At 36.8% G+C, this 24,654-nt stretch overlaps 1 long non-coding RNA gene across 1 annotated transcript in view; it reads right to left on the reverse strand.

The window, feature by feature from the left end:
* Window positions 1-24,654, reverse strand: part of LOC112932096 (uncharacterized) — a 212,897-nt gene that overhangs the window by 133,597 nt on the left and 54,646 nt on the right. The gene's annotated exons all lie outside the window — the stretch shown is intronic.

A 24,654-nucleotide genomic window follows, 5' to 3' on the forward strand; every position in this document is an offset into this window, starting at 1 on the left:
TTACAATAATTGATTTTGATTTTCAAATGTTGGACCAGGCTTGCGTACCTGGAAAAATTCCCCTTGGTCACGGTTTATAATTCTTTTTATACTTTTTTGGGTTCAATTTGCTAATATTTTGTTGAGAATCTTTGTATCTATAACATGAGGGATATTGGTCTGTGGTTTTCTTGTAATATCTTTGTCTGGTTTTGGTATTAGAGTAATGCTGGCTTCATTGAATGAGTTAGGAAATATTCCCTCTGCTTCTATCTCCTGAAAGAGATTACAGAGTTGATGCAGTTTCTTCTTTGAATGTTTGGTAGAATTAACCAATGAACCCTTATGGGCCTAGTGCTTTCTGTTTTGAAGCATATTAATTATTGACCCAATTTCTTTGATACAGGCCTATTCAGATCATTTATTTCTTCTTATGTGATTTTTGACAGATTGCATATTTCAGGGAATTGGTGCATTTCATCAAGGTTAATAAATTTGTGAGTGCTGTTCAAAGAGTTGCTCAGTAATATTCCTTTCTCATAATTTTAATCTTCACGGGCTTCAGTGATGTGCATGCCATCTTTCATTTCTGATATTAGTAGTTTGTGTCCTCTCAATTTTATTGATCTTTTCAACAAGCCAGCTTTTAGTTTTATTGATTTTCTCTTGTGATTTCTTATTTTCATTGATTTCTGCTCTGAGTCTAATTATTTCTTTTCTCACTTTGGATTTAATTTGCTCTTCCTTTTCTAGTTTCCCAAGGTAAAAACATAGATTGATTTTAGATCTTTCTTTCTTTTTTTAAGATTTTATTCATTTATTTATTTTATTCATTTATTTGAGAGAGAGAGAGAGAGAGCACAAGCAGAGGTAAGGAGCAGAGGCAGAGGGAGAAGCAGATTCCCTGCTAAGCAGAGAGCCCACACAGGGTTCAATCCCGGGACCCCAAGATCATGGCCTGAGCCAAAGGCAGAAGTTTAACCAACTGTGCCACCCAGGCACCCTTATATTTCTTATTTTCTAATGTATTTGATGCTATCAACTACCCTATAAGCACTGCTTTTGCTGGAGAGCACAAATTTGATAAGCTGTGTCTTCATTTTTATTCAGTTTCTCAAAATACTTTAAAGTTTTATATTCTTTGACCTATGTGCTATTTAATCTCCACATATTTTCTAGTTATTTGTCTCTTCTTGACTTCTAGTTTACTTCCCTTGTGGTCTAAAAGCAAAGATTTGTGATTTCTATTCTCTTAAATGTGTTGTTTTAATGGCCCATAATGTGGCCTATCTTTGTGAATATTGCATGTGAGCTTGAGGAAAAAAATATTATTCTGCTTTTATTAGATAAAATAGTCAATAGATGTCAATTAGATACTGTTGATTAATGGTATTGTTTAATCTGACTATATGCTTACAAATTTTCTGCCTGCTAGATATGTCTAATTTTGTGAGGGGATGTTGAAGTCTCCAACCATGATAGCTGATTCATATATTTCTCCTTGCAATTTGTATCAATTTTTGCCCCATGTACTTTGATGCTCTATAGTTAGGCATATACACATTAAGAACTAGTAAGTCATCTTGGAGAACTGATGCATTCATCATTATGTAATACCCATTTTTATACATGATAATTTTTCTGACTTTGAAGTCTTCTCTGCTTGAAATTAATATAGGAACAAATAGAGGTACTCCTGCAGTCTTTTTAGTGTTAGCATGGTGTATTTTTCTCTATCTATTTACTTTTAATTTAATGTGTATTATATGTAAAATGGGTTTCTCATAGACAATATACAGTTGGGTCACATTTTTTATCTACTCTGACAATCTCTATCTTTTAATTGGTGCATGTAGATTGTTGACATTCAAAGTGATTATTAATATGGGTAGATTCATATCTACCATATTTGTTAATGTTTTCTATTTGTTTCCTTTTTTCTTTGTTCCTAGCTTTGTCTTTCACTCTTTCACATTTTTATGCTTTCTGTAGTTTTAATTGCACATTTTTTCTCTATCTTTTGTCAGCATATTGGTTATACTTTTTTTCCTCCTTTTTTTAATGGGTTGCCCTAGAGTTTTCAATACAGATTTACAACTAACCCAAGACCACTTTCAAATAACACTATAGCAGTTCATGGGTAATATGAGTACCTTATAGAAACAAATTTGTTCTGGAGTGCCTGGGTGGCTCAGTTGGTTAAGTATCTGGCTTCAGCTCAGGTCATGATCTCAGGATCCTGGGATCTGAGCCCCACATCCATCAGGTTCCCTGCTCAGTGGAGAGTCTGCTTTTCCCTCTCCCTCTGCCTTTCACCCTGTTCATGCTTTCTCTCTCACTCTCTCAAATAAATAAAACCTTAAAAAAAAAAAAAAGAAACAAATTAAGCCTAATTCCTTCTTCTCATCCCTTGTATCATTGTTGTCATTCATTTCATCTATATATAAACATAAATAGGCATATACACGATATATAGATAAACAATGTAATTGAATACATTGTTACTACTATTTTTTAAAATATTTTATTTATTTATTTGAGAGAGAGTAAGAACACAAGCAAGGAGGGGTAGAGGGAGAAGGAGAAGCAGACTTCTGCTAAGCAGGGAGTCCAACACTGGGCTCAATCCTGGGATTCCAGGATCATGACCTGAGCCAAAGGCTGATGCTCAATTGACTGAGCGACCCAGGCACCCATACTATTATTTTTAACAAACTGTTATATTAATCAATTAAGAATGAGAAAAAATAAAAGTTTTTATTTCACTTTCACTTATTCTTTCTTCAATGCTCTTTCTTTCTCTATATAGATCTGAGTCTGATCTTTATTATTTTTCTTATCTCTAAAGAAATTCTTTTTGTACTTCATGGAAGGCAGGTCTCCTGGCAACAAATTCTCTCAATAATTTTTTTTTTTTTGTTTAACAAAGTATTTATTTCTCCTTCACTTTGAAGGATAATTTTTCTGGTTACAGAATATTAGATTGATTATTTTTTTCACTCAAAACTTTAAATATTTCACTTCACTCTCTTCTTGTTTGTATGATTTCTAAGGAGAAATTGGATATAATTCTTGTTTTTGTTCTTTTATATAGGTAAGGCCCCCACACCCCAGCATCAGTGTTTTATAAAATTTTTCTTTGATTTTCTGTACTTTGGAAATTATTTACCTAGATACAGGGATTTTGTTTGTTTGTCTGCATTTCTCATGTTGGTGTTCTCTGATCTTCCTGGATCCATGATTTGATATCTAACATTAATTTGGGAGAAATTCCCAGTCATTATTGTTTCAAATGTCTTCAATTGCTCTCCTTCCAATATTCTGATTATATGTATGTTACAACTTCTATAGTAAACTTTTTCTTTCAATATTCTGTTCTAGCTTTTTATTTCATTCTTTGTTTTCTTTGCTTATCAGTTTTTGAGATTCCATTAATAAATCTTCTTGCTTAGAGATTCTTTCCTCAACCCTGTGTAGTCTACTAATAAGCCCATCAAAAGCATTCCTCATTTCTGTTACAATGTTTTTGTTTTTGTTTTGTTTTGTTTTTTACTCAACATTTCTTCTTGGTTGTATCTCAGGATTTCTATCTCTCTGTTTACATTGCCCATCTGTTTCTGCATGCTCTCTATTTTATTCATTTGAGCCTTTAGCATATTAATCACAGTTATTTTAAAGCTCTCATAAAACAGTATGGTACTGGCACAAAAATAGACACATAGGTCAAGAGAACAGAATAGAGAGCCCAGAAATAAGTCCATGCTTATTGTCATTTAATATACCACAATGGAGGCAAAAATATACAATGGGGGAAAACACAGTCTCTTCAATAAATAGTTCTGGGAAAACTGGACAGCTACATGCAAAAGAATGAAACTGGACCACATTCTTATACTATACCCCAAAATAAACTAAGACCTCAATGTAAAACCTGAAACCATAAAACTCATAGGAGAAAACATAGGCATTAATCTCTTTGACATTGTCCTTTAAAGCATTTTTCTATATTGATCTCCTAAGGCAAGGGAAACAAAATTAAAAATAAACCATTGGGATTATACCAAAATTAAAAGCTTTTTCACAGCAAAGGAAACCATCAACAAAATGAGATGGCAATCTACTGAATGGAGGAGGATATTTGGAAATGATATATCTGATAAGGGATTAACATCCAAAATATATAAAGAACTTATACAACTTAAAACATACACACTCACAGACCCACAAATAATCTGATTAAAAATGGGCAAAGAATCTGAATAAATATTTTTCCTAAAAAGATCTACAGATGGCCAATAGACACATGAAAAGATGCTCAACATCACTAATCATCAAAGAAATGCAAATCAAGACCACAATTAGATATCACCTATGCCTGTCAGAATGAATAGTACCAAAAAGAAGAAATAACAAGCATTGGCAATGATGTGGAGATAAAGGAAGCCTTATACACGCTCTTGGTGGGAATGTAAATTTGTGCATCCATTGTGGAAAACAGTATGGAGGTTCCTCAAAAAGTAAAAAATAGAAATACCATACAATTCAGTAATTCCATTACTGGACATTTACCCAAAGAAACCCAAACCAATAATATGAAAAGATATATGCCCCCATGTTTATTGTGGCATTATTTACAATAGCCAAATTATGGAAGCAACCTAGGTGTCCATCACTAGGTAAATGGATAAAAAGGATGTGGCATACAAACACACACACACACACGCACACTCACACACAGAGGAATATTGTTCAGCCATAAGAAAAAATAAGATCTTGCCATTTACAACAACATGGATGGACCTGAAGGGTATTACGCTAAGTGAAATAAGTCAGTCAGAGAAAGACAAATACCACATGATTTCACTTATATGTGGAACCTAAAGAACAAAAAAATAAATAAATAAACAAGTAAATAAATAGAAAAAGCAGAAACAGACCCATAAATACAGAAGACAAACTGGTAGTTGCCAGAGGGAAGGAGGTGAGGGACAGGTGAAAAAAAAGGAGTGCCTGGGAAATACAGGCTTCCAGTTATAGAATGAATAAGTCATGGGGATGAAAGGCACAGCCTAGGGAATATGTTTAATGGTATTGTAACAGCATTGAATGATGATGATGGTGAGCATAGCATCATGTGTAGAGTTGTCAAACACTATGTTGAACATCTGAAACTAATATAACATTTTATGTCAACTGTACTTCAATTTAAAAAATATATAGTTGTTTTAAATTCCAGGTCTGATAATTACAAAATCCCGGCCATGTATGGCTCTGATGTTCACCCTGTCTCTTCAAATTGTAGTTTTGTGTTTTTTGTTTGTTTGTTTGTTTTTGTTTTTGTTTTTGTATTTGGTATGTCGTAATTTTTCCTTGGCAGCTAGACATGACATAGTGGGTTAAAGAAACTACTGTAAATAGTCCTTTAGTGCTGTGGTGGGGGGATGAGAGGTAGGGAGGGGAGCATTCTGTAGTCCTATGATTAGGTCTCTCAGTGAGCCTATGCATCCTAGGCTATACTCTTCACAAATGTTTTCCAGTTTTTTCTCCCTTCATCTCCTGCTCAAGGTGGAACAGGATGCCTAGACTGGGCTGAGTTGAGTGTTTCCCTTCCCCTAAGTGGGAGGGTAGAACAGACTGGAGTTGGGTATTCCACTTCCTCAGATCAGTTAGGCTCTGATAATATACCAGCCAGGCAGACTCTCATTAGCTAGTTTCTCTGAGGACAGTTTTTGTTTAGAAGAATAGAGTGCTCTGGACTAATTAGAAATGGTTCCCTTTCCTCTCTCCCTCCTGGAAGCCTGAGGGAAGTTTCCTCTGACATTTACTGTAGGAATCAGGTTTTGCTGTTAGAGATATATCTCATAATATTGTGGGAACCTCCTATATCCGGATCCCCCTAGAGATTTTAAATTTCAGAGTTGTTCACACTGAACTTTCTGTAATGCTTCAGTCATAATCCAGTTTTTCCTATCCCAGCCTTGGTTCTCTTCTGAATGTCTACTGTGGTAAATTTGACTCTCCAATCCTGGGGGCAGGAGTTTGCCCAGTGTCTTTCATTCTCTATGGATCCAAGAAGAGTTGTTGTTGATTATCCAGTTTGTTCAGCTTTGTATGTTTTTTTTTTATTTTTTTAAGAGTTTATTTATTTATTCATAGAGACAGACAGAGAGAGAGAGAGAGAGAGAGAGAGAGGCAGAGAGACAGGCAGAGGGAGAAGCAGGCATCATACAGAGAGCCTAACCTGGGACTCAATCCAGGGTCTCCAGGATCATGCCCTGGGCTGCAGGCGGGGCTAAACCACTGCGCCACCGGGGCTGCCCAAGCTTTGTATGTTGTTAGGATGACATGGCAACTTCCAAACTCCTTGCATGTGGAACCTGAAACCAGAAGTCTAACTTTATTACTTTACCTGGCAAAAGAAACTACAGATGCAATTAAGCTCATTAATCAATTGGCCATAAAATAGGAGGATTATGTAAGTGGGTCTAACCTAATCAAATGAGCTCCTTAAACACAGAATTTTCTTCTGCTGGTGTCCTCAGAAGAGGCCTTCAGTGAGATTCAAAGCATGAAAGGGATTCAATAAAGGGAAATTCTCTGATGCTGAGAAGGTTGGGGGCCACATGAAAGGACTTCAGAATCCTAGAGAACTCTAGGAATTATCAGGAAGCCCTAAACCACAGCTAGCAAGAAGACAAACACAAGATGCTAAATTCTACCAATAGCTGAATGAGTGTGGAAGTGGAGAAAGCCCAGAGTTTCCAGATGAGAGCTCAGCCTGGTAAGACATCCTAATTTCAGTTTTGTGATACCCTGAGCTGAGAAACTACAGTGTGCTAGACTTCTGACCTACAGAGCTGTAAATTAATAGATGAATGTTGTCTTAAGTTCCTAAATCTTTCTACTTTGTTATGCAACAATAGAAGTGAATACAAGCATCAATAGCTGCTGATATCTCCAACAAGAAACCAGACAGTGTGTCTCCTGGTGAAGAAGACAAAATCAAAATATGTAGAAAATAAGACATAAAGGAATCTCACAAAAAACAGAGTTCAAAAAAAAAGGTCTGATTAAGCCTTTGGATTCAGAAATCAATTTTCAGGAAAACAGAGGAACCTGTTGAATTGCACCATGTCTGTGCAATTGAAAAATTCAGAATTTGGAAGAGTATAAATGTCACATGATAAGCTATGGGAAAAGAAAGCATTGGAGGGAGACCGTGTAGACTAAAAGACACAGCTATATTTAAAAAAAAAAACATTTAAAAGAAAAAGACAAAACAAGAATATCTATAAATATATGTGTGAGAGTGGTAAACTAAAAAGTAATAAAAAAGGGATTACCCTAAAAATCAGATGAATACTTACTTTGTTTAGGGGGACAGGGGATGGAGTTGAGATTGGAACAGAAACAGGAAGGATTTCTGCAGTGGCTGGTAATGCTTTACCAGGATTTTGACTAGGATTTTGGAAAATCTTTATTGAAGTTACATGCAACAAATACTTGTTGGGTGAATTAATGAATGCATTAACCAAGTATAAAAACAGACTTTGTCTTCATTATTTTACCTGACAGCCTATAAAGTTGCTTAAAAATTCAAACAACACAATGCTCTTCATGGAGTAAAAGTAATGTCTGTGATATTTAATCAGGTGACTCCAAAAGTCATCTGAATCTAGAAAAAAAGACCACCTCACTATACCCTTAGGAACAACTTTTCAGCTCCAGTCCCTACAAAATGGGTCAGAAGTACTGTCCTGCTCAACAAACTCATGTATTTATAGGGTCCATTCAGGAACTTAAATGAGTGACACTGTTGTCCAGGAACCGGTGATAAGACTTCAGTTTGGGGAAAAAAGGGAGTATGAGGGATTATGGAAAACTGGGTCACCAGGTTTCTCTAAAAGAGGGCAAAAACTGCTGTTTTATAGCCTTTCTTGGTGGGGCAGGGGGAAGTCAGGGCCAAGTGTTGCCCAAGTGTTTTTCAAGAGAGTTTAGAAACTTTAACATTTATGTGAAATTCCTCCCCCCTTTTTGTGATTAAATAATTCAAATGTAGAACACTGTGTGGGCGTGTGCTGTGCCAGCCAAACTAAACACTCTGAGGCCAGGTCCAGCCAGCAGTCTGCCAGTTTGCCACTTCTGGATGAGGATCAGAATGAGGACTTGCACATTTCTGCTGTGCCACCCTCTTGCTGTGACTCCAGCTGCTTCCACTATGCAGATATATGCCCAATAGTTTGTATGCTGATTCTTGGGCTACAGAAGGTGCCTCCATGGGCCATCTTCCTGAATAGGACTTTGCAACAACTGACCTTAAAGGTCATCAACTAGGGCAGCTCTTCTCCTCAAGCCAAATAGCTATTAAACATGTTGTGCTCTGAAGTAGACAGGAAAGGATCTACTGCATGAAGAAGGAATAGTTCTCCTGGGGCAGAAATAAAGTCAGGTCAGTCTCTGCCCATAGTGGTAAAGACTGGGCAATTCCTTAAACTGCCTGAACCTCCCAGCCTAGATAATTAGGTAACATAGGTAGGAAATGCACCTACCTTCTGACTTGAAATAGGAAATCTGCATGCAGCTCAGGGGTGCTGTGATATAGTGATGAACAGAGCATATGCAGAAGCTAAACGTTGCCAAGGCTTGACTACCATTAGCACTGAGGCTTCATATTATTACACTGCTGTCTACTGAGGAACTCCATACATACAATTACACAGCTGGTACCATTCATCACTGTACCCTTGAGTGTGAAAAGGGAATTTGAAATTATAGTCTGAAATGGGCACAAAACTCCTACTGTAAAATAATATTATTATTTCCAGAAATCCCAAATTGTTATAATTTGGCTTTCATCCCAAAGGAAAAAAAAAAAAAACTAAGATTCTAGGGGTCTGAAATTTCTAGCTATATTCCAGATGTCTTACAAGAAAAAGCAACAAATACTGTACTTTGGATAGCAGGTCTTTTCAAAGATACTGCCTTTTCTGGAGATCCTTTAAAATAAACAAATTCATATAGTATGCAAAGCAGAACTTTGTTAGAAAATTCCACAAGCCCTGGAGTCCCAGAGGTAGATGTCATTGTGATTAAATTCCCCCACTATGCTCTGTGGGCTTATGAAAAGGGTACCAGCCAGAAGTTCTGGGCATGTCTAAGTATTTGTAACCCAAATGGAATGTTGGGTACCTTTTGTAGGATTCCACAGGTGAGTAAGGCTTGCTGGAGAATTGGAAATATATTTTGCATAGGGTTTATGAATACATATTCATCTTAACACTCTCCTTAAATACCAGGTATGTATCACTCGAAGGTGCATATACCTGAGTGTACACTTTATGTCAGGCACTATGTGCCTGCAGGGCTGCAAAAAAAAAAAAAAAACAAGACTGAGGGTTGCTTCTGTCTTTAAAGAGCTCACAGGGATCCCTGGGTGGCGCAGCGGTTTGGCGCCTGCCTTTGGCCCAGGGCGTGATCCTGGAGACCCGGGATCGAATCCCACATCGGGCTCCCGGTGCATGGAGCCTGCTTCTCCCTCTGCCTATGTCTCTGCCTCTCTCTCTCTCTGTGACTATCATTAAAAAAAAAAAAAAAAAAAAAAAATTCTGGCTTCTGACTTTAAAAAAAAAAATAAAAATAAAGAGCTCACAATTTAGTTACAGCTTCTTTCAGAGCCTCAGTTTCCTTTTCAGTAAATGAGGGGACTAGATTAATGATTTCTGAAGTTCCTTTCGATAATTCTATAATGTGGTTTCCAAGGACCTGACAGATTCATTCGCAATGGCATCAGTTTTGCCTTTTTCAGGTGAAATGTAGAACACAGAATACATGCAGACAGAGGAGGATTCCATAATTCTCAGGGCAGGGCTTGCCTTGGTATATATAATGTGCCGCATTATAAACAAGGATATGACTTTCACCTTTGAACTCATTACCCAATGTCTGTGCCTAGAAGAGCAACTTCCATACACAATTATAGGTTTGTAATTGTTTAATACAGGTTCTAGCATGTATTAGATTTTGAAACTGAAAGCAATGTTTCTTTTCACCGGAAATCAAGTTGTCATTGCATGCTCCAAGATACCCGTGACTACATGAAAGAGAGTGTGTAACAAGAAATAGAAAGAATAGAACACTATGTAGCAAAAGAAATAATCAACAAAATGAAAACTAAACCTACATATTGAGAGAATGTATTTGCAAATCACTTATGTGATAAGGAGTTAATATCCAAAATACAGGGACACCTGGATGACTCAGTGGTTGAAGGTCTGCCTTCAGCCCAGGGCATGATCCTGGAGCCCTGGGATCAAGTCCCACATCAGGCCCTCTGCATAGAGTCTGCTTCTCTCTCTACCTATGTCTCTGCATCTGTGTGTGTGTGTGTGTGTGTGTGTGTGTGTGTGTGTGTGTGTGTTGTATCTCATGAATAAATAAATCTCAAAAATATTTTAAAAATATCCAAAATACATAAGAAACTCCTACAACTTAATAGTAACAACAACGACAAAAAATTTCAAAATGGGCAAAGGACCCAAATAGACACTTTTCCTAAGAAGACATACAAAAAGCCAGTAGTTACTTGAAAAGATAACCAACATCACTAATCATCAGTAAAATGCACATCAAAACCACAATGGATATTATCTCACACTGTTAGGAGGCTATTATCAAGAAGAGAAGAGATGACAAATGCTGGCAAGGATGTGGAGAAAAGAGAAACCTTGTACATGTTGGGAATGTAAATTATTACAGAATGTAAATTGGTACAGACAATATGGAAAACAGTATGGATGCTCTTCAAGAAACTAAGAGAACCACCATATGATCTAGCCATTTTTCTTCTGTATATATACTTAAAGGAAATGAGATTGATATCTTGAAGAGGCAGCTCCACATGTTTATTGCAAAATCATTCACAAGAGCCAAGATATGGAAACAACCTAGGTGTCCATCAATGGATGAAAAAAGAAATTGTGGCTCACATACACACTGGAACATTATTCAGCTTTATTAAAGGAGATTCTATCATTTGCAACAACGTGAGTGAACATGGAGGACAGTCTGCTAAGTGAAATAAGCCAGACACAGACCAGAAAAATTGCATCATCCACATATATGTGGAATCTAAAAAGGTCAAATAGATAGAAGCAGAAAGCAAAAGAGTGTTTCCAAGGGCAGGAGGTGGGAGAAAGAGGGAGATGTTGTTCAAAGGGTATGAAGCTGCAGTGATGTAGGATGCGTAAGTCTAGAGATCTAATGTACAGCATGATGACTACAGGTAATAATACCATATTGAATACCGGAAGTTTGCTGAGAGAGTTGACTCTAGGTGCTCTCATCACACACACACACACACACACACACACACGCACACACGCACACTACGCTAACTGTATGAGAAGATATGTTCATTAGCATGACTGTAGCAATCGTTTCACTATGTACATGTATATTAAACCATCATGTTGTACACCTTGAATATATACAATTTCTATTAAAAAAGAAATAATTCGAAAAATTTGGATGCTAGAATCATCTTAAGGCAGAGAAGTAGATTATTGTAAATGAAATAACATATGCAAAGTATTTAGCATGGCTTGGGGATAAAATCTCAGCGAACTATGACTAGAGCTAATATTAAAGCAAATGAAGCAATACCCAGCATACTAGACATGCTCAGAAAACGTTTCTCTCCCTTTACATGCCTTCCCGGTAAGTACAGCTCTCTCCTCGCAGCCACAGACACCTCAATACTTCCTTATATCCTTTGTATTGCACCCTATAAACCCTTCCACCATCCATAGGTTGTTCTGATTGTGCCAAACCTAGAATCTCTCTCTCACAGTTTTACAGAACCTGGGCACCCGCTTAGTAAGCTAGCAGAACTGCTTTCCAAAGGAGAAAAAGACCTCCCCTATCAACCAATCCTTACCACCATTTGTTTCAAAGTCTTTAGTTGATTCACAATGTATGTTAAACGATGAAACTGATCCCTTGGATACAAAGATAGTCACTGTCCCTGGCACGTCTCTTCTCGAATCCAGCTGCTCTTTAGGCTCCACATGCTATAGAATGCCAAAACACTGCTGCTGACACATCACACCTGCTTCCCAGGGCACATCTCACCCCACACCAGCCAGGCTACAGCCACGGGCCACATTTAATGATTCTACAGTGCTCAGATTAACTCTTTTGCTTGGCTGGCTTTTATGGATGTAGCAAAGTCCATTTGGTTTTGTTTTAATAACATCCCAATAAAAGAGCTAGGAAATTAGATGCTAGGAATGACATTTAAATCCTCCATTTCCCTTTACTGCAATAATAGCCTTCTTGATAATAAAGTAGATAAATTTTCTTAAATTATATGAAGTTTTTCCATTTGAAAGCAATTAAAAAATGCTTTCAGTTCTGAATTACAAAACTATTCACTTCAGATTTGAGGCTGACATTTTTATTGGTAATCTGAGTTATAACATGTTCAGCTCTATGCCCATTCATTGGCCCCTGATACTTCTGCCAACTTTTTATGGTTTTATGTGAAAGTACAGTATTTAAGCCTCCTTTAAATTCATGAGCTTCCCGTGCTTCTGAAAAAGGCTCTCTCAGTGTCTTAACGCACACCAGGGCTGATGTTTATTTAAAAACATCTGTTCCATCCTTTGTGGTATAACATACCAAAGTAGCCTGACATTTTAAATACTTTTTTCTTTACACTTTGTGTCAAACAATGAGAGAACGTAACTACTATCATGATGAAAAACTGTTCAGAGCAATTACAAGATGATACAGTAAGTGGACTAAATGGTACCCAAAGTAATCAAAAGAAAACACTAGGATTAGCCCGAATGCTGCAAAAGGCCACTTTTAGGGAGATCGTTATTTCCCCAAATATCTCCATGATTAGGCTTTACATCTTAGTGCTTCCTAATTGATAATAAAAATAGTCCCTTATTATCTTATTTTTTAAAGTAAGAACGAGAGTTATGTTTTTGTTGTTTTTGATAAACGGGGAAGAAACCAGCTCTATGTCTGATTGCTATTTCACCTGACAGCCTCAACTGACCAGAATTTCTTCTATTGCTACTGACCACTGACTCACCTTAAACCATTTTTCATGGCCATTCTTATCAATGTCCAGGGCAGAAATGAATTAAAAATGTAAGGAAATGCGGCTTTAACATTATTTTGCACATGAATCACTTAACTTTCATAATAATGCCCCACAGAGTCCCTGCTCAGTCTACTGTAATGATAAAATGGCTATTTCTACAAAAACAGGTGCTTCTAATATTTGCAAGGACAATTTTTGTCAATCTAAATATACCCTCAACATTCCTCCAAAACATACATAACTTTTTTACACTATAGACTGGGCAAAAGTAAAGCTTGGTTTAGCCTCTATTGATGATAGCATTACAAATCCCTTAAATCAGTGGAACATCATATGACTGAAGGCACCTGAACATTCTTTTGGGCATGATATCTGAAGCAAAGGAGACATTGACAGAAGATGAAAGTTAAACACAGCCAAATTTCCTGAGGAACAATTTGATACAGTATACCCAAAGTAGAAGAAAACATAGCTCTGTTTATTAGCAAGGAATGGAGGGGGAGACTGATTTCTCACTGTTGTTGAAAATCTATCCTGTTGTCACAAAAACACAGCGCTAGGAGGAAGTCTTAGAATATTCCAGCAGAAAGGGGCACTGTCCTCCCCTGGCCAGTTTGGCAAGGAACAAGGCTTCTTGCTCAGCCTTGTTCAGGAAGACTCCATGCTAGTTCTCCTTGTGAACTTCTTACCTCCCTCCTTTATTCTGTACCCCATGGGTTAGGAATCATGGGTTGACACAACTGCTCACAAACAAATTTCCTAAAAGAAGCCAGAAATAGAGGACCTTAGGGTATGTAGAAATTAGACTAACAGGGAAATGTTATTTGTGACCTTTTAATATTGTGGCTCACTGTGGTACATAAATCTCCTTTTCTGATCATACTAACCTACCTTGTGAACACACAGGCCTTTGATTGCCTCTTTATTAGCTTAGCAAATGGAGTGATGGGTGAGCTTCTGTCATGGTGCTGACTCTGTTACAAAGTGTAAAGGGAATTCCCATCCACCCATGGACCAAGAGGCGCCCAAATGCCAAAATACATCTGTTTTATTGGACATTCAACAGGAATGTTTTATCAAAAAGCACAATTATAAATCTCTACTTGCTGCCACACTCTCCTGAACTCTTCCAATCACCATATAACATAAAAAAAGCATCTCCCATATTAAAATTTTTAAAAATTGAGGGCAACTGGGTGGTTCAGTTGGTTAAGTGTCCAACTTTTGATTTTGGTTCAGGTCATGATCTCAGAGTCCTGGGATTGAGCCCCATGTCGGGCCCACTGCTTAGCAGGGAATCTGCTTGAAGATTTCTCTCTCTCTTCCTCTATCTCTCCTCATGGCTTGCTAGCTCACTCTCTCTCTCTCTCAAATAAATAAATATTTAAAATCTTTATTAAAAATAATAAAATAAATAAATTTAAAAAGAACCAAACACAACCCTTGCCCTATGCCCCCATCCAGCTATTGCCATATTTCTGTACTTCTCTTTATAGTAAAACCTTTGGGAAAAAATAATTGTAATCTGTGTCTCCATTTCTTCCTCTCCAATTTTTCCTTGAGTCAATCCAGTCAGGCTGCTTTTGCTACAATCAACCAAAACAGCTAGCTTTAATGTCACAAAAAACTCCTTACTTGCTCACTGGCTGAGTGTTGTTGTTTTTTTTTTTTTTTTTTTTCAGTCTCCATTGTTTGTCCACCCCCATATCCCCAATTTCTAAATATCAAAGCATCTGAAAGTTTCCTCTTTCAGATGGAACCATTGAATCCTTTTGGACACATAGGATTCAATTCTATCTATGTGTGGATGATTTCCAAAATGTATCTCCACTAAAGACTTCTCCACTGAACTGCAGACCCACTGCTTCCACAATACCCTCAATGGATGTCCAATAGAAATATCAAGCTTAACTTGTCCATTCCATACAGCCCAGTTCCTCCTGAAGTCTTCATTATCTTAGTGAATGGCAATTTCATTCTCCAAGGTATTCCAGCTCACTGCATCCCTACCCCTCATAAAATTCAAGTCATTCTGACTCCTCCCTTTCTTTGATCCCTTATGTCCAATCTGTCAGAAAATTATTTTATTTTATTTTATTTTATTTTATTTTATTTTATTTTATTTATTTTATTTCTTGCATCTAATTACTTTTAACTACTCTAATACCAGCTACTATCATCATGCACTCAGGTTACTGCCAAAAACTCCTAGCAGAATTCCTTGCTTTCACCCTTGATTCCAAACACTACAAAGTGGCAAAAGAGATTCAAAGATATATTTAAATTTTATCTTTTAAATTATCACATAGTAAAACTGATTTTTTAGTGTACATTATCATGACCCTGATACATGTATGATCAAAACCCTCCAATGGCTTCTTTAAGTCCTTGCTGCAGCCTTAAAAAATATCCATGCAATCTGAGCACCAACCATTTCTCTCAACTTCTTGCTCTGCTTCACACACTGCATGCCTTGCTGCTTCTTAGACTCAATAATCACTCTTATCTTTGCCTCTCTTCTGCCAAAAGTGTTCATCTCCCAAATATATGCATAGCTTAATACTTCACTTCCTCCAGGTCATCCATTTTATTGGACATTCAACAGAAATGTTCAGATGTAAAATGGCATCTTATCAGAAACATTTTCTCTGACTATCCTTTCTAAAAAAGAAATCCCAACTCTCTATGCCCCATATTGTAATTTTCTTCTCTCTGCAGCACTTATCCCACTCTCTGACCTAGTATTTCTATTACTTGTTTATTTGTTTTGATGCATATTATCCATCTCCCTTACTATTATACAATTTAATGAGGTAGAACATTTATTATCCACTACTATATTCCATTGTCTAAAATTGTATGATTCATGTAATACTACCCAAATATATGTGGAATCATTGAATCAACACATCAAAGAACACTAGATCCAAAAAGGACCATAGACAATATCAAATGAAGTTGAGTTTATCATACATCCCTTACCCAGAAGAAAGGGTCAGAGATTCTATAAGTCACTAGAGATGCAATAACTTACATGTCTTTTGCAGTATCTTTCACTTGGTGAAGTTAAAAATAAGGTAGATTTTTTTCAATTCATGAACTTTGAAAGACATGTAAGTAAGAATGATGGAACAGAAAATTCTACAAACTAAAGGAAACCTTAACTGATTATCATTGTCTATGTCATGCACATATACACATTTATGATAATCTTGAAGAGGGCAGCCCATATGTCTCAGCAGTTTAGCACTGCCTTCAGTCTAAGGCATGATCCTGGAGACCCAGGATCGAGTCCCATGTCAAGCTTCCTGCATGGAGCCTGCTTCTCCCTCTGCCTGTGTCTCTTCCTCTCCGCAACCCCCCCATGTGTGTGTGTGTGTGTGTGTGTGTGTGTGTTTCTCATGAATAAATAAATAAAACCTTTAAAAAAATCTTGGAGAAGAAATTAAAGCTGGGCAAGCTTTTATGGGGAAGCTACAACCACATATGATAACAATAAGAGAAAAGGAGGAAGGTGCAGGGAACAGTAGTCTATTTATATATGCTTCGTTGATTAACCCACTGGATGAGAAATCAGGTTTCCAGGAAAATAAACAAAATTTACCATGCATGGTGGACAATCATTTTCCTGTGTAGAGAATCTATGATAAGTATTTATTTTAGAGAAATCAATGTTCTTTAGACAAGATGTGTGGTCCAGATTCTTTTCTAAGCGGCAGTAAATACCACCTCCAATCACAATCCTATGAAAGACTCCATTCATGCCAACATAAGCCGTAGGAAAACAGGATCAAATGGGACAATGTGCACTTTGGTGAGAACATTAAGTCTTATATAAACAGATGTATGTACATAAACACAGCCAATTTCCACCCCACTTCTTTCAATTTCCATAAGAATTCTCTTCTGAATTAATATCCTACTTCTAATACTGATGTTGCAAAATGAGAAAATACACCATAGTACCTTTCATAACTGGTACCAATAAAGCTCCCATATTAAGTGAACTAAAAAGTAACTGTGCCAAGAGCAGATTTTGGAAGGGCAACAGTTTTGAGGCCTAGCAGAAACACTGAGATAGTTTTTCAAAAGTCCACCTACTTTTTTATTACCCTTAGTTTTGGATTCAACAGTCTTCAATTCAAATCATGAATCTGGAAACCACCAGCAGTGTGACCTTGAGCAATACTCTTAGCTCTTAGAACTTCATTTCCTTTCTTCAAAAACTGAGCACTTCCTACTGCCCCCATAAAAAACAAGGTCATTGTGAGACTGAAATAAGATAATGTTGGTAAAATGGCTAGCACAGTGCTTTGTATATAGTAGATTACCTCTTCTATGAAACCTGCACTGCAATTCAGTATCAGTCTTGTCAAATCAGCCCTACTGAAAATAGAAACTATAATGTATTCTTTGCTCTCCAATGAAGAAATGAAAAATTTTAGTATGTGTTTGTTGAGTACTCAGATCCATAAACTTGATCCCACTTGATTTTAATTTTGTTCTAAAATGTTATGAATTCGATCCCTGCCACCTGATCTTCTCACACTGAAGAGTCACTTCAGCTAGTCCCTTGCAAAGAAAAGAGCTGACCAATTTTACAATCCAAAGAATTTCTATTGTAATTTGTGGAAAGAATAGAAAAGGAGCACAATCAAGTCTTTAACTAGAGCCATCTACTAATCTACCAGTTCACCTTGCCAACTTCATTCTGTATCACTTACTCCTCTTACAAATTCTCATTTTCAACAATCAACTTAAATACCACTATAAACCACCTCTTCTCCATCCTTGTCCTCCTTATACCAACAGGGATCCCTGTCCAACTCCCTTCATCTCTCATAGAGAAACATAAAACTGTCCATATATTTTTCCAATATTCATTTCTTACAATGCCCCACTGAGAAGACCATATAAAAGGCAAACCGATTCCTATGGAATACAGTTTCTAGCCCCAAGAAATGTATATTTGAATATTAATATAATATGCATTTCTGTCTCGGAGTGCCTGGGTGGCTCAGTCAGTCAAGGGTCCAACTCTTGATTTCAGATCAGGGTCATGATCTCAGGGTTGTGAGATGGGGCTCTGCTTGAGATGAGTCTGCTTGAGATTCTCTCTTCCTCTCCCTCTGCACTTTCCACTTCTCTCTCTCTAAATGAATATATGGATAAAACACACACACACACACACACACACACACACACACACACACACAATTCTGTCTTCATCTACTTGCCTCATCCAAGAGTGGTGACATCAAGAGATATCAGATATCCAATTCTTCTAAGAAAATAAAATGTGATTGATAAATAAAAGTGTCCTAATATTAAGAACTGTGTATAATTCATATTATTTTCATAAAATTAATGTTATAGAAAAAGGCAAACTGGAATAAATGGACAAGTCTATATATTGTTGGTATTTCCTTTTATAGTTACCCAATTAGAATAAAAATATGTGCACATTTTGGCTTTTAAATAAATGACAAATTAACTGTGCAAATCTTTGCATTCAAGAAAAAGACAGAACTTTCCTATGGAAGCTTTAGCCTTGAGGTTGGAACAGTTGTGAATTTCAGACAAATCAGCTTCTTTTTTTTTTTTTTCAATCACATTTCTGCTTAATAGAAAGAAAGAACATGAAATTTTGACTTTTTATAGCCCAGAAAAATCATAAACTAGAAATATTTGTTAGATGGGTTTTGCAAATGTGAACAAAACAAAAAAAAAGGCACCTATTAAACAATGAGCACCTCTTTGTATGCTTTTAACCAATGTAACATCATATCATCTTACTAATTATTTCCATAATGGGAAAGCACATAGAAATGCTACCATTTGTCATCTTTAAAACACTTTAGAATTTATAAGAGACTTTCACAACTTACTAATTCTTTTAAAAGTCTTTATAACAAGCATAATGAAAGTCATCTTGATTTGGATGACCCACAAGACAAAAGAGGATAGATTATGCTTTGTTCCCAGATGTGTCCTACACAGAGCTTTCCCATGGTCATTTTAAAGCCCTGATATGTCTTAGGAAGAAAACAACAATACTGCAAAAATGAGGTCAGAACAAAATGGTCATTCTTTATAACAGTTATGTCTGAAGATAATTTTTTAAGAGTTAAGTAAAAACGAGTAAAACTAAATCACTCATCCAGATGGAAGAGGCACGTGAACCACACTTTTAAATTATGGTAACATTTATTTTTTATCCTAAGCTTAAGTCAATAGGTGATATGTTTCCAGGCCTTTAAAAAGATATAAATCAGACTCATAAGGGTGTCCAAGATAATTTGACCTCAGCACACAGAGAAAGAAAATTAGCTCAAGTGGACAGCACATTCGATTTCTGCCTTCAGATAGGCACGGTGCAGTACTCTGTGGGAATTGCATGGGTGTTAGTGAGAGAAGAATTGGCCTGGAATAATTAGGGAAATTTTTAAAAACTTTAGTAAAATGTTTCATTAGATGTTTGGCTTCTACCAACAACTACAGCTGCCCCCCAAAACCTTTACTCCACTCTATTTTTATTTTGCTGAACGGACAGGTGTCAAATAGAATATCTTTCATGGTCTACTAAAAGTGTTCTTATTTTTTCTAGTAATTTGGCTCATCCAAGAGTAAATATTATCAAAAGTAAGCAGTTAGTAAATTGAATATTGATTATTTACTGAGAAAAAATATCTTCTATTTTTTAAAATTTTTGCACATAAAGATTTGACTATTAACTAGATACTTGAGTGATTTATTTACTTTGGTAACAGTCCAGGCAAAAATATTTAAATTATACTCTTGGAAGTAAAAATTATCTAATCATTCACAAGCTGTTATAATAAAACATTTATCATGAGTCATTAATCCATTAGGACTTATTTTCCGTCCCATCCTTTCACTAGCACCTTGCTTTGAACATAGTCAAGTTTGGCTGCAATATTCCCTTTTATCATATATCATAGTTACAGGATGGGATGCACCAAAGCTGGATTCCAAAAACCCTGCACTCTGCTTGAACTTGGCACACAGAAACTCAACTAGTGATTCTAGGGCTGAAATTCATCCAGGCTCAAGGCCTGATATCGTGCTTGGATCAAGGGGTACAAAAAGTTTAGGGTTAGGGGACTGCAGGGAAAAATATCTAGGTGCAACATTCTCTCACAGAGGTTTCAAAGAAGGTTTTTAATTCATAGGATACCATTCTTATGGCTGTCAGAGCTATTTCTGCATATTCTTCTTTTATTCACAACCCCACAGCTTTAACATAATCCTATCTCCAATCTTTCAACCTTCTTCTCTGCCCTGTTTTGGCCTGGTAGCCTTCCTTTGACATCCTACTTCACTCCAAGTGAAGCCCCTTGAATGTTTCTCAGACATAAATAACACATGTTTGTAGATTCCTGTTAAATAGCAAACTATGCTCCCTCAGAAATCACTAATAATGAAAAATGTGACATAAATAGACAGCTGTAGCAAATCTGACTTCTGGTAACCCAAGAAGGATGGTAGAGGAAATTAGCCCCTTCTCTGCTTTCAATTATGAAAGTTATTACTGCTCTGTTTGTCTCACAGGACTGTTATAAAACTTAAGGAAGCTAGCATTTAAGAAAATATTCTGTAAACTATGAAACAGCAAGCATACCTGCAATCATCATGATAATCTCTGATTATGATCTTAAGCTACAATATTTTTGGCACCATACTTGGATCCATGCTGGCGCCTGGAGAAATAAATGGTGATTGGAGCAAATAGGTTAGATAGAATCTTAATGTATATCATAGTGATTTTACAGATGAGGATTCTAAGGTTCAAAGAGATCACCAACTTGACCAAAGCCATGCAGCCACAAAGTTGCAAGGGCTAACAGTAAGGCTGTAATCTGCTTGTACAAGAGTCATTCTTTCTCCTGTTCTACACCAGTGAGATACACTATCTCTTGAGCTCAAATTCTCAAATAGGTTAATGGATCAGCCTCCAGAGAAGAAACCAAGTAGAATGAGTTCCTGCAGAAGTACAGAGCAGAAAAATAAAATAAAATAACCAAGTGCTTTTTCCATATGGAGGATGAGGATTTGAGGAAATGTCATATATAATAATTGGAACAAGCTAGGATGTGCAACAGATTATCATTTTTCCTTGATTCTTTTCAATTTTGAAGATGCACTTTAATTTTTTTTTAATATGTTTGCTGTTTCCCTAAACTGGGACACAGCTCACATTGACTGTCAAAAGCAATTTGTCAACAACTGGACAGAGAGGTAATTGTGAGGTTGTTGTCATTGCTTACTCATCTGTGAACACGACTCACACACAGAGTATCTGCAAATCAACAGTCACCTTTGGTTAATAATTTTCATTGGTAACATCACTTAGTTTTTTTTTTTTTTTTAAAGATGGGGAACCTGATGCAGGACTCAATCCCAGGATCCTAGGATCACAACCTGAGCCAAAGGCAGATGCTCATCCACTGAGTCACCCAGGTGCCCCCATCACACACAGTTGTTTTTTGTTTTTTGGCTTTTTAAAATATTTTATTTATTTATTCATGAGAGACACACACAGAGAGAGAGAGGCAGCTGCAGAGGCAAGGGAGACGTTGGCTCCTTGCAGTGAGTCCAATGCAGGATTCAATCTCAGGATCCCAGGATCATGACTTGAGCCAAAGGCAGATGCTCAACCACTGAGCCACCCAAGTATCTCCATACACAGTTTTAAACTCAGATTTACAACATCCATTGTTGCTTAAAAATCTTTCAAGATTGTCCTATAACAGCTACACTGAAAGTAAGTTTTTTATATAAGCAGATTGCTTGTCACATGTCAGGCAATTCAAATAATGTCAATAAAAGTTGAAAATTTCTCAAAATTAACAAAGATTTTAAGCTCAAAAGGCAGCAGTGATACAGCAGCAATCAGGGCCCAAGCCATGATAATGTAGAGATAAACAAACCGACTATCAATATCTTCTATATCCTCTTAGACACAATGTACTGTCTTTCAAGCATTAGAATTTGTCAGAAAGATTCTGGCTTCTCTCAAAAGAAGTTTTTAACTTCCAGTGAGAGGTAATTCAATTAAGGGAGGGAAAAAAAGGGACTCTGGTCTTCTTTGACAAACCTCAAATTATACTGTCAGTCCTAAAGGTGCTATGTCAAGATAACAAGCCTGAGTGAGGAAAGGTAGAGTGTCACCGTGATGTTCTCTGTAATCCCTAATGGCCAAAATTGATTCAGAAAAAATACTACAGACTCTGTATTTGCAGGATTAGCTTCAAATATTAATGTTGAACCTAAATAGAAAAGTAATATGCACCATAAGGATTAATGTATTCTAGTGGTAGTCGGTTAAAAATTAATTAAAATAGCACACTTAAGCTGTTTTCCCCCAAAATGTTGGCATTAAATCCAGTGACCAGTTTATCATTGTTGGTATCATAGCTTTGGTGAAATGTGATCAAAACCATAAAATTGAGTAATGACTAGGTATCTACCAGGCATTATATGAAGCTTCTAGTTTTTACTACTTCCTTAAATCTTATATCAACCCTATATGAGAAGTAAATTAGTTTCATTTTATAGGTAAGAAACCTGAAATTCAGACAGTGATGAAATCCATTTTCATCAGGCAGCTGTGAGAGGATTAAACCAGAATGGGAGCCCAGGCCTTTCTTATGTCTGGGTCCATTGCTCAATGACCATACATACTATATGAATGAATTTGTTACTAAAAGAGCACAGTAGTCATCCACCTAAAGGAGTTCCAGAGCTAACTAAGACCACACCTGTCCCTCCAGTGGCAATGAATGATTCACAGGACACTGCAAAGACTGGGCTCTGGCGAGCTTTTTCATTTCTAAATATTTGTTTGCTATCCCATTGATTAAACTCCTCTCTGTAGGCCTCATGTTAACAGTACATACAGGGCTTTCCGGTGTATTTTCCAGATATGCTAGGAGAGATTCTTGCCAAATGAAATGTGATATTCCCAGGGAAGCATCTCAGGCCTTTTGACAGAGGCTTCTTAGGCACATGGGTTATGTCACTTTTGTTATCTATAACTCTTCTCTCCCACGAGTCCTGATAATACAAAGTAGACAATAAAACAATTAAAGTGGAACTATTTTTCAACTACCTCTCATCAGTAACAGATCATTCACTCCTAACCTGGTGAGACCGTATTTCGCACACTCCAATATCAGCTTATCTGTAAAGCAGAGAGAGCCACACTCTGATCATCTCCCTTACTTTAATTCATTGGTCATTTAATGATATCATAACCAGACATGTCCCAGTGTCTCCATTCCCTGACACACTGCAGATGTCCCTGCTTCTGGATTCTGAGGAAAAGTGGCAATACAAAAATGTGTGGCATGCCCAATTCTTTTCTACTCATAGTAAGCTTTCTCTGCAAGTTACATGTTTGTGTACGTTCATTCAGCCATACCCAGCATGCACTCACATGTATAGGCACCATATGCCATGTGCGGGGGGCAAGGCAGAGAAAAAAAGAGAGATCCTATCCACCTTTCCCTTGACTAATCTCCATTAGAGGTTAGAGATGAAACAGGTTGTAGTGACAGGCCTCTGCTTTTACTATGTTAGGCTCCCTTGCCTGATTTCTTCACCAAGGAGCTAAGTTTTTAAGTAATGCATTATATAAATTCAGCCTATAATGCCTAGTTTCTATGGCACCTAGTTAATGATCCCACATATCAGCAAACTATGCAGACATTCCATTCTTTCAGCAAATATTCTTTGAAGCACTCCTGGATTCAAGGTCCAGTTTAACTATGACCTACAAAAAGAGGATGCACCAAAAAAAGTCAACATAATATTTCCATTAAGTATAATAGAAGTCTGCTTACTCCCCAAGGCTTCAGGTTTTCTGACCCACAGAGACAAGAGAAAGCCGGAGAGAAGGATGGTGCAGCAATTTCATTGTTTTTTTAAACCTGTTAGTTCCCTATTAGTTTCATACTTGCCTTTCTAAGCCTTTTTTTTTTTTTTTCTGGGAACATGAAAAACATTGCTGTTAAATTACAATTCCTTGGAAAAACTCGAAATACCACGGCAAACAATTATATGGGTTGCTTGTCTTTCTAAAATCTATCACATATTCAAATAAGTCCAGTACATTTCCTATGGATCCATAGTTTTTAAAGTTAAGTATTTGTACTATATATATCAGGTATGCCTAATGCAGTGATGCATTAATATATTTTCATGAGTTTGTTTAATCCCTATTGAAAAAATAACTCAAATACTGCTGTGTGTTGACAAACAAAGTTGATCTATTCAATAATTTAAAATCCTACCTAGCTTTACGTCACTGGGAACAACAGTTGATGAGGAAATATTCCTCATACCTCGATCTTCTTAAATTGCTTTAAATTATTTTCAGAGGAAATGGGTTTGGTTTGGTCCTTTTAGTGCTGAAGCCAGCCCAGGCTTCACAGGAGAGGCCACATCTGCATGGGTATTGGCCACACAGGAAGGGACAGAAAACATGCTGGGGCTTTTGTCTTCTGTCTCCCAGGATGAAAGTGTAGGAGTTGACAGCA

This window comes from Vulpes vulpes, chromosome 8, assembly GCF_048418805.1.
Source record: "Vulpes vulpes isolate BD-2025 chromosome 8, VulVul3, whole genome shotgun sequence".
NCBI lineage: Eukaryota > Metazoa > Chordata > Mammalia > Carnivora > Canidae > Vulpes > Vulpes vulpes.